The sequence below is a fragment of the Emydura macquarii genome, unplaced genomic scaffold (genome assembly GCF_026122565.2).
Source record: "Emydura macquarii macquarii isolate MOO-44397 ecotype Brisbane River unplaced genomic scaffold, CSIRO-AGI_Emac_v2 contig_1254, whole genome shotgun sequence".
Taxonomy (NCBI): domain Eukaryota; kingdom Metazoa; phylum Chordata; order Testudines; family Chelidae; genus Emydura; species Emydura macquarii.
Window position 1 is genome coordinate 5293418 of NW_027131391.1, and position 15568 is coordinate 5308985.

General features: G+C 44.2%; 1 long non-coding RNA gene across 1 annotated transcript in view; it reads left to right on the forward strand.

Annotated features, from left to right (window-relative positions):
• The window catches only part of LOC137154557 (uncharacterized), a 256245-nt gene that overhangs the window by 41098 nt on the left and 199579 nt on the right, over window positions 1-15568 (forward strand). The window lies entirely within an intron of this gene.

Consider the following 15568-nt stretch of genomic DNA (forward strand, 5'->3'; position numbering starts at 1 on the left):
GCTTTGCCCTGTGCCCTAAATCACGCAGGTGCTTTTTACAAATCTCATTCTAAATCCTGACATCTTGATGGAGCTTTAGCTCAGTTCTTACTTGGGCAAAACTGCTGTTGACTTTCCTTGAGTAAGGAGGATATGGCTTTTGTTACACTTAACTTTCTTTTAAGTGTAAGGAAAATGTAGAATACTGTTTTTTGCAGCAATTTATCTGGTGGACTGAAGTAAACAAATGACTGTAATTAAAGCGCCTGATGCTTAGCTGAGATACAACCAATCTCCCAAGTCCACCTCCTGTCTTGGAACCAAACCTGTCTGCTTGAAAAATCATTTATTTCTCACTCTCCTAGATGCTGGTATATCCTGAAACTGATGCAGTGTGTTTCACATTCTCATATGTACAGTCTATATTATTAATCACCAGATTCTATATCAAGACATTGGGTTCTTGGATTTCAAGCCAGAATATGAGATACCAGCCCAAGTGAAAGTCTTTTAAGCTACTACAGGAAATTGCCAACACTCCCAATTTGTGAGGGGTTTCCTGTGCTCTGGTTAACCCGTTCCTTACTGTATCATGTACCAAGACTGCAACACAAAATACACACAAAGCGTTGGCGGTCTACATCAATACACATGACTGCCAAACTATTGTCAATGAGGGATGTGTCAGTGGATGGCCAAGGAGAACAGGCTTCCTAGATTCAGGCAGCAGGGAACATCCACTTGGCTTCAGTCTATTTAGCTTTTCCTGTTCTGATGGAAATCTTTATTTGTTGTCCTGTCCCTGTCTACTCTTGCCTTAATTCTGGATTCTGCAGTACCCTGCTGGAAATTCTACTACAGATTCAGAAAATGTTTTCAGTGGGGGCTTATATGAAGTTAAATCTAAAATGAATACCACTCTGTTGTATGTGCTGTTATTGAATGCCAGTTGTTTTATGCTGTGCCCATGAGGTCAGTTTTCAGTCTAGTGCAGCATTTTGTATTGACAACATCAAAATGCCTCATAGAAGTGATTTAAGAGGAAACTGGGGTTTTAGGCAGCTGGGGGTGGGAACAATTTGGGTTTTTGGCACCTGGGAAAGCATGAGGGACAGCTGGGGGATTAGTATGTTAGCTGGATGATCAGCAGCCAAATAGCAAATGCCTTTAGCTTTCAGATTCAATAACCCATTGAGATGAATGGTGCAGTCCACATCTCTGAGAGCTGCTGTTTCAGGCTTTCTACAAACTCAGGAAGACAGCGCTGCATCTGTTTATGCTCGTTTCATGTTTGAAGGTTTTCTTTGCACCCACCTAGGCTAAGAATGTTTGTTTTTTAAATGAAAGCTTAGTTTGTGGAGCACAGTTCAGGAGTGAATTCCATGGTTCAGGATACACAAAAACCTGCCTCTACTTCCTGTCCTGAATTCCAGAACCCAGTGCTAATGGAGGAAGGGTTTTTTTTAGTGGAGCTCCTAATGTTCAAGGAGGAGGGGACATTTGGTTACTGAGAGGCCCAAGTCACAAAGTTCAGTGGGTGAAATAATCCCTCCACAAGGTCCAGGCACAATGCCTCCTCTGGGCACAATAACCTTCTAGAGCCCCCTGGGGGCTCTAGATCTCCTCACCAGCCCCAACAAAGGCACTTCGAATTTTGCATTTACGCTATGAACACTGGGCTAAGTGCCATTTAAGCACATGGCATCATTTAAATGTTTCTCTGTTATACGGCTGAGCCCAATGTACTTTTTACTTTTTAGAAATTGGTGAGTTCTCTTAATTGAACTTTTCGTTGTAACTAAGTAATATCCCCAAGATAATCCAACAGCATTTTCCATTGCTGTGGTATATATCCTCTGCATGGTGATAATTAATACATCAGGAGGCCCAGATCACAAGTCAAATCCGACAATTTGTTGGATGGCACTGGAAAGCCTGCTGGTTTGGCATGACCTTCATCTCCTAAAGGAGGAAATTCAAATCCTTGACTCTGGTTGCACATCAAGGGAGAACTCCCTTTTGAATGATAGATTGAACTTTGTGCTGTATTTCTTTAATAGTCTGGAAGGAACCCCAAGTGTGAGCATTTGTATATTTCAGAAGAAGCCAGATTATTAATATTGGGTCAGATATTCTCCCCAGTTGCAACATTACGCAACCCCATTGATTTTAAATCAGGTTTCACCAGCATGCCCTGTCGGGAGGGGAACAAGAAAGGTGGTCCATATCAGGCAATTGGGGCTTGTCTCTGAGACAAGTGGAAGACAAGACGGGTGGAAGCTGTCTCTGCTCTAAAAAGAATGTATATGGAAAGGCTATTTCAAGAGCCTTGTTCAGTTAGCTATGACTTGACAGCTGTGAATCCCTTCCCTTTGGCAAATCCAGGTGCAGCATGTTTTCTCTGAGACACTCTCCTGCTATATCTCTATGAGCAGTCTGTATGTTACTGGAAATTGGGTGAACGCACCCAAAAACCTGCTATACTGACATCCGAGTGAATTCATTAGGCTAAAGCACTTCTCTGGGAGAAGTCACAAAAAATCACAACCTTGATGTACTGGAGTGTGTTCTGCTATTAAGGGTGTCTGTTTTTAGTGGCTTTCTCTTCATTGGCTGATAGTGCAGTGCAGATTTGGGCTGACCTTTTGGTTTTACTTCCTTTATTATTATTTTATTTTATTTTTTATTGATCTAGCTGCTGAAGTGTTAAATGGCTTTTTATTCCAGCTGCTGAGCCCTAAATCATCAGTGGGGTTTTGGACAATGAGGGTAAGTAGCTGTTGGAACAACTTAGCTAGGGATGTGGCAAATTCTCTATCCTGTGCAGTCACCTTCAAATCAAGATTGGATTGGTCTTTCTAAGAGAGATGCTCTAGTTCAATCATAGGTCCTTGAGTTTGATGCAGGAATTATTGGGTGAGATTCCACAGCCTATATGATACAAGGAGGTCAGCCTAGGTGATCTAAGGTTGCCTTCTGAGCTTAAAAGTTATGAAGCGCTCTCAAGTAGTCCCAGTGTCTCCAAAGGCATTACTCATGTGAGTAAGTGCTCACTTGGGTAAGAGTTGCATAAGCTAGCCCAAATGAAGGACGTGTGTGTATATATATATAGATCTAGATATGTTAATTCCATCCTGATTAAGCAGCTGTCTTAAATTCATTGGTTTTACAATCTAATTTTATGACACACTAAGGCCTGGATCCAATTAGCTCCACACAGGCACAGATGACTGGGCTGGAAGAGCAACTTGGCCAAACAATGACTGGAAAGCATAGGTAAAGGGAGGAGAAGGAGAAGGATGATGATGATGGGTTAATTAGGTTTATTATGGGCACCTCTTCTTGGTACTACTTTCCTTGTTTTGTTTTAAGCAGGTCAATATTTATTTGAGCATTTTTGTAGAGGAAACGAAAGCGAGAGAGATGAAGAGTGAAACAGAGAGGCCTTGACATGTTTAACTTGTTACTGTTTTCATGATGTCATGATTGAAAAGGAAATAGGGGAAGCCTCAGAAACCAAAGCACTTTTGGCTGCCTCTCTGTTAGGATCACCCTGGTGAATTATTTTCCTTTCTCCAGTCAGGATTATGGCCTGGGCTGAAGATCAAAGAAGAGCAGCACTTTGGTTAACCTGACACGGGAGCTTCACCCCACCCCCTGAGAGATGGGGAGGGGGGAAAGAGAGCCAGGCCCAGGCTCCATAACAACCACGAGCTAGACTGGGTTATGTGCCAGAAAGAATGCTTGGAAAGATATATTGCTGCCATACTGGAAGAGACACTGTATTCCAAGCCAGAGTGGTTTCCTGCTATTATACCCGTTGCTCAAGAGCAGCAAGGCAGGCAGACAGGACAGAGGCCTGTGGTTTTAGGCCTGCAGCAAAGGATTTGGGGTGGGTGGATGATCTATTCTGATGTCTTTTTCAGTTAGTGTGTATTGGAGATGCAGGTAATTCCCTCCTTTGTTTAAAATGGCCTTACCTGCTGATTTACAGCCACAGAAACGAAGAGATTTCACACAGCAGGTCACCATTTTGCCTGGATTTGGCACCATCACATAGTGTTGCTTTGTGACAATGGAAAATGGCATGACTTGTGGAGTGGATGTCTCTGCCTGGTGAATTGTGACCTCACCGAGAGGTGGTGTGTCCTGGGCTGTCCGATCCAGAAGAAAACAAGCCCTTGCTAGGTGCTTGGATGGGGATCTGGAAAGTAGGTTTCAGGATCCCTGATTCCCATCCCTGGCAAAGCTCACAGGTCTCCATATCCTAATCAGTCAGATTAATTTTGGACATGTTTACATGCTGCTGAACATTCTGGGTCTGTTAAACTACGGTACTCTTACCTTACTGCTGAAACAATCCCAGGTAAGGTAAGGAACGTCCTTTTGTGTCATCTTACAGGCTGGGATCTTGCAGATAGTATGCACCTGCTGTGATCAGCGTCAGTGATCTGGATATATTTATTGTCCACAAGTTTATCCTAATAGAAACCTGGCTGGATGACACTGCAAGCCCAGAGCGTCGTCTTCTTATCCTTGGACTGCTCAGTACACCACAGGCCGTAAATGATAAGAGTAGCAGGGAAGTAGCTGTCCTATTGCAGCTCAGCCTCAAGAGATGCCCTGTTGAGAAAAAATCCTTCAAAGGCATGCAGCTACTCTTGGCACCTGTCGAGGAGTTCTACATGTGTACCCTGCTTCCCAAAAGCAAAAGGGTCCTAGAAGAGCTGACAAAGATGTCATCTTTCTGGGTACACGTCATCAGAAGTCTGTATTCCTGTGACAGAGCTGCTAAGGTTCAGTGTGGAAATCCTAGCAGTATGATGTCATTTCTCTATATAAAATACAGAGCATTTCAAATTCCCGATTTAAAGTAGAACCAGAGCTGGTTGGGTGCTAGAAAACAGTGTTTACCAAAATGCATTTGAATTGCAAGCTGTTGTTTTGTTCAGCAAAGAAACAGGGGTGAATAAAACAACACTGCCACAATTGGATTTTCTTGACACAAAACCACGGGGAGTGCATTGATTGATCTGAACGTTATATTCACAAGGAGAACAGGGGTGTTTGTGTGGACAAGAACATTCGCTATTCTCATGTTTAAAAGGCTTCAGTCATCCTATCAGGGAGCAGAAACAATAGCATGTGATTTAGTTGACCATTACATAATCAGTCAACTGAACAGTGCATGAATATCCATAGTCTGAAAACATTCAGCTAAACTGTCCAGCGAATAGCCATTCACAGAAATTGGGGTCTGTTTGTGAATGATTTGTAAACAGAGAGAAGGATTACATTTGCAATTAATATTATCTGCAAGGAATAATTCAACTGGCTACTAATGGCCATGATGCAGTAATTGCTTTAAAAGTAACCTTTTTGTGGTTAAGTAAGGGCATGGGCTAAAGAGGGATCCTAAAAGAAATTCTAGCACTGCACTTTGGAAGTGGAATGAATTTAGGATCGGCCTTGCTACTTCAATCTAATTTGTAGAAATGCTGCAGAAAATCAAGAGAGGATTGGGGACTCCTCATGGAAAAGTCTCTCATTTGCTTTAGGGCTTAAAATGCTCTGAGACTATATTGGAGAATCACTTCTTTTTCCTGGATAGGATAGTCAAGTATAGTCACATTACTGGGGGGAGGGAGTTGCATGGTGGGGACCTGTCTCAGTGTTTCGTGGGGGAGGGTGCCATTTCAAAGGCAATGCTTTTTCAAATGGCCCTCTGCCAGCTCTGGTAGATAAACTCAAACCCCTTGGCCTCAGCACCAAGAAATAGGGTGCTGTCCCTTTAAACGGACTGTAAGGAGTATGGCATTACGGCTAACTTGGTTTGAAGCTTTTGTGTAAGGCTTTCAGGAAGAGATAAACCATTAATCATGCACAATTACTCTGACCTTGCATGAACTAAAACCTTTCTGAACACAAGATGACCGTCTCTGGGGACCTTGAGATCTTGACACGATCAGTCTAGTACTAGGGTACTGGAAATGGCTGCACAAAATGGCTGCATGTCTGGCCATTGTTTCCCTTTTGAACTGGTGGCTATTTTTCAGTCCAAAATACATGTGTCTGTCTTTCCAGGTCATTCGTAGTCTAAACTAAGCAAAAATGATTTAACTCAGGCCTGGAATTAAGTGGTAGAATGGGAGTGGGAAATGACGGTGGAGGGAGAGGCTTAGGAGGATAAATGTTTCCTCTCCAGAGGTGGATTCCTTCTCACTTATCTCCTTAAGAGACCATCTTTTTGTTCTGTGTTCGTACAGTGCCTAGCACAGTGGGCTTCTGGTCCATGACTGAGGCTTCTAGGTGCTGTTGCAATTCAAATTATTATTGATTGCCTACCTGTACCATCCCCACCCAAGTTAAGTAGCTTTTACTTCCTGATTTTTATAGTCGGTTTGTTCTACCCAGACACTCTGCTAGCTCCTCCCCAGTTGCATACACACCTCCATAACTCCATGCAAATGCTAACAGACCCATGGGTGTATGGATACCCCTTTATCTTCACTAGCATTAGTGTGATGGGGTCAGGGATTGGGAGGCGGTGTATGCTCAGGGTTTGTAGGTAATTATCTATAGGGAGAGTACATTTCTAAATAGGGCAACAGAACCGCACGCTTCCGGGCCACGTAACTCAGTTTAGTACTTCACATTCTTGCCCACTGCATCTAAATCCATTTAATAGTTCAGACAGAGCCCAGTTCAGCACTTCTTCAGTTGTTTACACCAGTGCAAACTGGGTGTAAGGCATCACCGTTCTGTCTTGGTAATGGTTTACCAGCTTTGCACTGATGTACACCACTTCAGCAGAGTGATAATGATTCTGGAACCTAGTGAGCACAGTGACAGGATGCTATTGGCAGCACCCTGATCCCCTGCATTGCTGCAGCCTGGAGAGGTGGCTTCAGGCCCAGCTGAGGACAGTTACCCACTGTCTGGTGGGGGACTGTGAGCACCTGCGTGACAATTACTGGGTTAATAAGGTAATGGGGGAGAATATAAGGGGAGGAAACAGGCAGCAAGGGGCAGCTCAAGGGGTTCAGGAGGAGCTCAGAGGGTGAGCCTGGGTTGGGGAGTAAGGGCTGCAGGGAAGCCTGTCCTGGCTGTAAGCTTGTGTTGCACAGTATGATTGTCAGAAGAGAATAAATGCACACCTTGGTGAAAGATAAACAGACTAGGAAGCCATCTGAACAGGCCAGGCAGTGAGGCTTGTGTGTAGCAACGGAGGCACCCTGTGCCAGACACCCAAGTGACAAAGGCCTCAGCTTGTGCTGGTATAAATATTTTGGTTAGGGGAGTGATTTGTAAAAAATGAAATGCAACCCTTAATGTGGGCATAGTTGTACCAGTATAAAGGTTTCTTATACCATACGGGAATCGCTATACCAGTGTAATCCTATTTATACCTGTATAACTGGATCCACACGAGGGGAGTTGTACTGCTTTAACTTGCATCAATGTAATTAAACCAGTATAATTTTTGTGTGTAGACAAGACATTAGGAGCAAAAATCTGGCAGATCTCCCTATTCTCATTTCAATGGGAATTATTCAACTAACCTGCTTAGGTGCTTTTGAAAATCTCATTAGGTTATCTACCTGCCTCTGTAGGTGCCAAAATATCTTTGAAAATCTGGCTCGTAGGCACTTTTGAAAATTCCGCCCACCATGTTTAAGGATTTGATTTTGCACCATTGAAGTCTAGGGGAGTTTTGCCACTTGCATCAATGGTGCAGGATCTAACCCTAAGACACTAGTGCAGAGATGATTTGTTAGCCAGCCATCTTTGAGTCATATCTTGCAAACACTCCTCTGTAGGGGTCAGTCAAGCAAGACGAAGACGTCTAATGCTGAATACAACTCTGCTAACCTATCCAATTTTTTTATGCATAATCACATGTGCTTGAAACCAAAGGTTTCCTGAATGTCTTTCAGAATTTGCTGATTTGATCTAATGTGAAACTCTCTCTCTCCTCTTGCTTTTCATTCTAAATGTCACCAAATCCTTTAAAAAATTGTGATATTTCCTGGAGTTTTAAAATTGTTGCAGATCTTTTTCAGAGAAATTTTTGCAACATTCCTCTGGTGAAATGATAGGTGCTACCCAAAAAAAAAAAAATCATAATTTACATTTCTCTGGAGATGAGATTTTAAAAAACTGTGCTGAGTTCCTCTTTTCCACTGCATGCTGGCTGGACCTGCTTGCCCTCACTCTTTCCCTTGAACTTTTCCATTCCAGTCCTCAGTACTCAACCTTTCCGAGATGAATAACAGACACAGAAAAACTTCCATATTAAGAGAGAACAAAAAGATTGGGATTGTTTAACTTGGAGAGGAGATGAATGAGAGGGGACATAAGAGTGTACAACATAATGGAGAGGGTAGGTAGGTGAATAGGAGTTCCCATTCTCCTAAAAGGAGAATTAGGGGACACTTAATGATTGAAAGGCAGCACATTTTAAACTAATAAAAGGGAATACTTTTTTCACACACAACATAATTGGTTTGTGGAACTCATTGCCACAGGATGTTTAGGAAGACTCAAAAAGTACTAGACAGTTATGTATAACAAAAATATCCAGAGCTATAAAAGTAAGGCTTTTCTTTAAAATGCAAGATTTTTGGAAGGAATGTAAACCCTAAGGCTTAAGGGTATGAGCCAATTTCTGCTTGGAGGAAGGTTCTTTTAACTGCCTACTGCAGGGTTTCTTGCTGTGGTCATTGTCGGTAACAGGACACTGAACTACATGGACCGTTGCTAGTCTGATTCAGTGTTGTAATTGCTGTGGTTCTAATCAACCAGAGTGTTCTACACCAGAAGGACATTAATAGGATCCCTGGCCCACCTGGAAAGCACTATGGGGAGCCTCTGCCTATAATGACAGCTTGGCTTCAGGAGGAGCTGTCCAGTACTGGCTGGAGAAGATGATTATCTCCCTTCTCTTTCTTTCCCTCTCTTTTATGCTTTCTCCTAATCCCTTTAAAGGAACATTGCCAAGAATAGTTGACTCCTTTTAAAAGTCTCAATAATTTATACCACGCAGTCAACTTCTAATTCACATGCTATGAAAAAAATATGGCTGCAAAAGCAATTATTCCGTTAAATGCACAGACCTGGTAACAATTCTACAATAGCAAATCCGTGTATGTTTTTCACCAACATCTTGATTTTGTGCAACTGTCTTTCTCACTCGGCCTGTTTGCTGTGTTTTCTTGTGTCTGTTGGATGTTGATCAAGAAAAGTAGTATTGTTTGATCCGAAGGGGCACTAAACTGAGCCAGAAAACATTTCTTTTTTGTGAAACTGTCTGAGTCAAGCTCAGAGAATGAAGGAGGAGGAGAAATATTCTAAGGAGCTACCTACCATAGCTGTGACAGTCAAGGAGAATGGTGAGCAGCAGAACTGAACAGAAACCAGTGCATGACTGGCCAGCTAGGGATTTCTTCTTCAACCATGGAAAATGCTGGTTACTTTCATTGCTACCAGTTATTTGGCTAAGCTATGTCTGTGTAGACATCACATGATTAAAATAATTGAGGGTCATACTAGACACTAGTTGAGAGCCTCATTTAGGAGGAAATCCATAACAATGGTATAAGAAGGTGGGAAAGACTGGTCCTCCAATGCCACATCCCACAGTCTTTTAGTCACAGGAAATTGGTCATCTGACCAATCAACCCTTGATCCTAACAAACAGTCCACATGAAGGAAACTCTCCCATTAGATCCTTGCCAATATGTACTGGAGGAATATTCAGTCCAGCTCCAGATCTGGTGACCAGTTTAATCCTGTGAGGGTGGGAAAGAAACCCTTAGCTGCCTTTAAGAGGGGTGGGGAATCCCCATGTTATATGCCAAGATACCATTTATGTTCAAATAACTGTCCTTCCCTTACATCCTGGGCGGGTTGATTCTGCCACTCTCTCAGAATTCTCAACACTGAGTTTGCTTGTACTCTAGACAGAGGGAATTAGGAAATAAAAGGCAAAATGATTACCCTGCCTGTTAACAACCATTGGAAGAGATTTCCAAAGGATGTGGTTAATTCATCATCACTTGGAGTCTGCAAATCGAGACTGGATGTCTTTCTTAAAATATGCTCTAGTTCAACCGCAAGATAGTGGTCTTGATAATGTTCACTTTACATAGTGGGACAGAATCATTCCCATCACTGCAGGAATTGCTGGATAGCCTGTTTTATGCAGTAGGTTAGACTAGATGATCATATTGGTCCCTCCTGGCCTTAAAATCTATGAATCTATGAAAACACTTAGTGCTAAATTGTGAGATTGAGCCACAGCCTTGCATTGTGTGTGGTGTGGAGCTGCACGGCCCTAGCAGGAGCTCTTTGGGGCATAGTGCCTCCTAGAGCGCCTGAGAAATGCAGGCACTAAGTATCCCTTCAAGAGGCTGCAGCATGCACTCCCTGCCTCTTTTCCAGTCGCTGTTCCCTTCAGGGAGAGGATGGAGAGAGGCTGGGATGGAATTCTGTGTGGAAATACAGAAGGGTCGAAATGGAGGGAAAAAAATGTCCAGGGGAGAACATGCCATTGCACAGCTGGTTCAGAACAGAATCAGATAGGGTTGGCTTCTGATCTCACGTATGCCAGGACAAAACAGGATTGACTCCACTTAAGCCAACAGAGTAACATCAATGTAAAACCAAGAGGAGATCAGTATCAAGCCCATCTGTTTTTATTTATTTATTTATTTATTTTTGCTGTGTCCTGTTATAACAAATCACATGGAATGATCCATCGTGAGACTTAAAATAGGAATATTTTACCAGCTGAGGGAAAATAACCCACTGACACTTGGTTTTAGTCCATATTTCAGTCTAGATGATGAAAGTCCCATCATCTCAGTTGGCAATAATGAGTCCGTGTTGGCAGAGAGGCTCAGGGAAGAATGAGCCCTGAAGGCTGAGCTCTTTTCTCTTACACCAATTATTTTCAAACACACTGAGCAACTCCAACTCTGTGAAGACAAGGGTAGCTGCAGCTGCTCCTCACCTCTGGAGATCAGGCCACTAGCACTGGTTTCACCACATCAGGTTCGAGGCACCAGGGGTGGATTCGTGTGGTGAAGCTTGCTTGCATAACTCATGCTACACTCATTCAGTGGACAAGTAGAGGGCATCAGTTTCCACAGCTGCTTATCAGGCCCCTCTCACCAGACCTAAATTAATTTAGAATAATGGGATGTGTTTAAATCAGTGACACACATCCAAATCAACTCCAGTAACCCAAACCAAACATCTTGGGGGGGGAGGAGGTCAAATAAAATTGGACGCCTTTAGTTTTAGATTTGGATTTGCAAATCCAAATCCTGACCGTGAAGATTTTGCAACCCAGTTCATGTGGGTGAAGCTTGCTTGCATAAATAATGACTCGAAAACTGGTCCTGGTTTTTGTCCCTTTCTAGTTACGGAATAAGAAAACCGTAGTATATGAAAGCTGGCGGCCAGATTGCTCAGTGTGTATAAATCAGTATAGCTCCACTGATGATAATGCAGGTAGGCCAGTTTATACAGCTCAAGAATAATTTGTAAATGTTGGGGCAGAGAGAACTCTAGGGGTTAAAGGGAAGAGCATCCTTCATAATTAGGACAGATCAGAAATGGAGCAAAATGTACTTGTAGCTGAATCAGCTGCCCTCTAACCAGCCTGGAGTCTGGAGCTGGGATCTGACGGACACTCGATAGAGAATGCAATTTTTATCTGTAATGGCTGAGGAGGACTCCTCAAAGTCTGAGGCGGATGGCAATTATCGTACTCTTTTGTCACATCCCCCGCAACCAAAACAAAAGAGAGGAAAATTAATTAAAATAACAGAGAAGGATCTTAACTTAGCACCCCCTCCTCCCCTCTTTTTTTTTTTTTTTTTTTTTTTTTTTTAAATTCCCTACAACACAGTGAGTGAAATCAGCTGCCCTATATAAAAGTCTCTCAGCCACCAATGTGAAGCAAGAATTTCCCCCCTCCCTCTCCCTAATGAGCATGGAGACGCCAGCTTGGGGGCTGCAGCCAGTGTTAAATTAGCGGAGAAGGCCATCTGAAGTGGACTGACTCCACCGTAAACTGCCTTAAGTGTCTGTTTATTAAATCACACCATCGCTTAGAGTCTGCCCTGCTGCCACATCAGAGCTGTCTGCACACAGACAAACTCTGGGCACTCCCAGGGGAGGCTTGGTCCACTAGATACTGATGACAATAATAATGGGGGGTGGGAGAAATACAACCCACCACCAACAATAGCCCCCTTGTTAGACTCCCTCATGTTATTCTTTAACGGCACAAAGGACTTTGTTTTGGGGTGAATGTTTCTACTTGTGACAGTTGAGGAATTGAAAATCCTGGACCTTTAAAATCTTCCTATTCTCTCTCTGGTGTGTAAGGCAAGTTGTATAATGACCAGAGCTGCAGTCTGAGTGTCTTGAAGGTGCTAGTGAATTCTGAAGCATGGTCTAAGCATAGCCCTGATAGCCAGGGACTCTTGAGCCCCAGTCTCAGCGCTTCAGCTGACTTACTGTGTGGCTTGGGGCATGTCACTTAATAGCTGGGATCCCCAGAAGCCCCATTTGTAAAGTGGGGATGATAATACTTACTTAGCTCATAGGAGGCTTTGAAAATGGAAAAGTTACTATTATTTAAGCAGTGTGAAGATTACAGGCTTTCTGTGTGTTTTGTACAGCACCTAGCACAATGGGGGCCTGATCCTGATTGGGACCTCTATTCATTTCTGAAACAATGCACAAGTTGTAAAGACATTGTGGGTTTAATTCTTCTACCTCAGACTAAGAGTAAGTCCCATTGACTTCAGTAAGCATTTCTTTTACTGATAAGTGGGAAAACTGGATCCCATAGTTAATTCCAAGCTTCACAGACCCTGGAAGCTGTTCTGCCTTTCACTGATGAACTGCAACACAAAGCAGAGAGAAAGAGAGAGACATACCAATTCAAGATAAATTTTGCGCCACATTTAAAATGTCCCCCATGTCATGGGCTGGGTAAGAAAGACCCAAGGAAACCTGTGAAATAGTAAATCCACAAATGAAATGCCCCTCCTTGCTGAAAAGAGATGGATAACAGGATGTCTGACATCTCTGCTCCAGCTGGTGCTTTCAGACTGCATGTCACTTTATATTATAACATTCATGAAGTAAAAGGCAAAATCTAGGGGAGATGCTACGAGGCTGCAACGATTTACTGATTTCTAGAGACATGGGTTCAAATTGTACTTTATGTAAGCCATGTCGCCAGTGGAATTAATTTGGTGGTCTCAGTCTCGTCCCTAGTAGATGTTTGTTTATATCACAAACCACGTGTTTCGTGGTTGCCTCTGCAGAGGAGAAGGCCAAGACTGGAGTAGCAAAAGGGGTTCTAAATTAGGAGGGTGCTGCATTGGCGGCACCTTGAAGGGGAAGTTTGTACTGCACTTGTCTCTAGTGTTTTGTTTCTTTCTTTGATGAGCACTCGACTCACTGCCAATGTGTTAAAGAAAAGAAATGTTGCTGGTTATGACCTTACTGGTTGGGAATTTCAAAGGAGCCAACGGGAAGGGGGTGCCCAAATATCATTGAAATTCAATAGGAGTTGGGTGCCTAAATCCTTTAGGCTCCTATGAAAATTATGCTCAAGAGTGTCTCGCCCCATCCCTGAATGGTGTGGGAATGCATATGCAGGCCTGAATGAAAGGCTACCTACATTTTGCTTCAGGCTTCTCTTACGAGTTACTGAGGCTTGTTGAACAGCCATTCCCCAGCTCAGATCCCTTCAAAGGCTCTGCATTTAGGATTCAAACATGTTTACGCCACATGGTGTCTGCTAAGGCGAGGAACTGACTTATCCTGCATGGATTTCCGTTTTGCTGTATTATGACAAATTGATGGATACTTTTATGCATGATTTCCCAGTCAATTCCACTGTTGTTCTCCCCCGCCCACACTCCCCAATCACTGCACACGAGCCTCTGGAGGCTCCAGCACATTCCTGAGGGCCGCCTGCCATGATAACAGGTTGGGAAGCACAGCCAAGCTGCCTCAGCAGAGGTGGTTCTTTGCCATTGTGATACAGAATGAAAGAGCAGCAGTTGTTAGGCACATGTCGAGTGGAATTGGAACAGGATAGGAGGGCTGGGGAAGGGAGGAGGTGGGCTGCTTTCCATTTCCCCTTAAAATGCTGGGTACTAATAGTCTCTTCCCATCTTGAAATTGCAAAGTAATTGACTCCTGCCAACCCACAGCACAAATCTGCCTGATTGACAAAGCAGGAAGCTGGTGACAGCAATCACCCGAACGTGTTCAAATTAGCCACCTTCCCGACCCCAGAAGGGTCAGGAGAGGCAGCCCAGAGGTCACGGGGCAGCAGAGATGGAGATGGAGGCCTGCCTCACTTCCTCTGCCCTACTATGCCTCTGGGGCATCACCGAGAGACCAGGACTGCACAGCTGGGGCACATAGCACCTGAGCGGCTGGTCCAACAGTGATCTGTTTGTTCAGTATATCTGCTAAGTGTTAGCTGAAAGGCTACGGGGGGAGGTGGGCAAGCAAAAGAGGAAGTGCCTGTTTGTGCGAGCGGCAGTGTAGCAGTCGTGTTCTGTGTGGGGTGACCCAGTATCAGAATGTTGGATCTGTTATCTCGCTCTGTGTCCTGCTGGGATTCCTTGGTTGGGCTGGCTTTGCTGCAAAGGATCTACACAACCTTAGCTGATTCCCATGCAATCGCAACCTCACAAGACACACACCAGGGGAGTCTTTCTTGTGCAGTTTGGTGTCGTGTGATCCTGGTGCTTGGGGAAGTGAGGGATCGAAAGTGCCAAAGTTGGGCATGCTGCGCTGGTGGCCAAGCTGTGCAAATGTTCACTAGGGAGCGTTGCCAGTGTGCTCACACAGTTGCCTGGAGCACAGGGGAGGACACATGCAGAACCATTGCTTAGTAGTTCATGCTTAGCACCGTGATCTCCCGTACAAGTCCAGCCTACTCCACTGCCGTGTGTGTGGGCAGGCAGGGGAAGGAACCCTTGGTCTTGCATCTTCCATGCCTCTCCTTTTGTGGGGACTGCAGTCTTGTGTGTGGCTTCTGCCTGGGAGCATGAAGGGGTGAAGGCTCAGGCCTGGGGAGTCAGCGTGAGGCTATTTAGAGACTCGGAGAGCAAAGTATTGTTCTGAGGGCCCTTAAGCATCACCACTTATGTCACGGGTAAGATTGGACATGGGAGAGTTTTAAGATCAGTCTCCTTGTCTGTTGGCTTCTCCATTCATCTGCATTCCTTTGTGCAGAGGATCTGGGGAAGGAGCAGTCTGCCTGTGACAGCGCTGTGTGCGTGCTGCGGCAGGTCGGGACCTCTGCCCGCGAGGAGCACTGCCCGCAGGCCTCCCACGTCTCCTCACGGAAGCCTGGGCTGGGAAGCTTGGTCAACCCCTGACAAAGGTCACTCTTACATCCCGTCTTCTCAGAGGACGTGACATGACCCCAGGTGCTGGAGAAGAGGAGAACGGCTTCCTTTTATTTCCTTTATTTGATCCCACCTTGCAAACAAATATATCTTTGATTATTATTTGCCTTCCCTCCCCTCAACGGCTGATG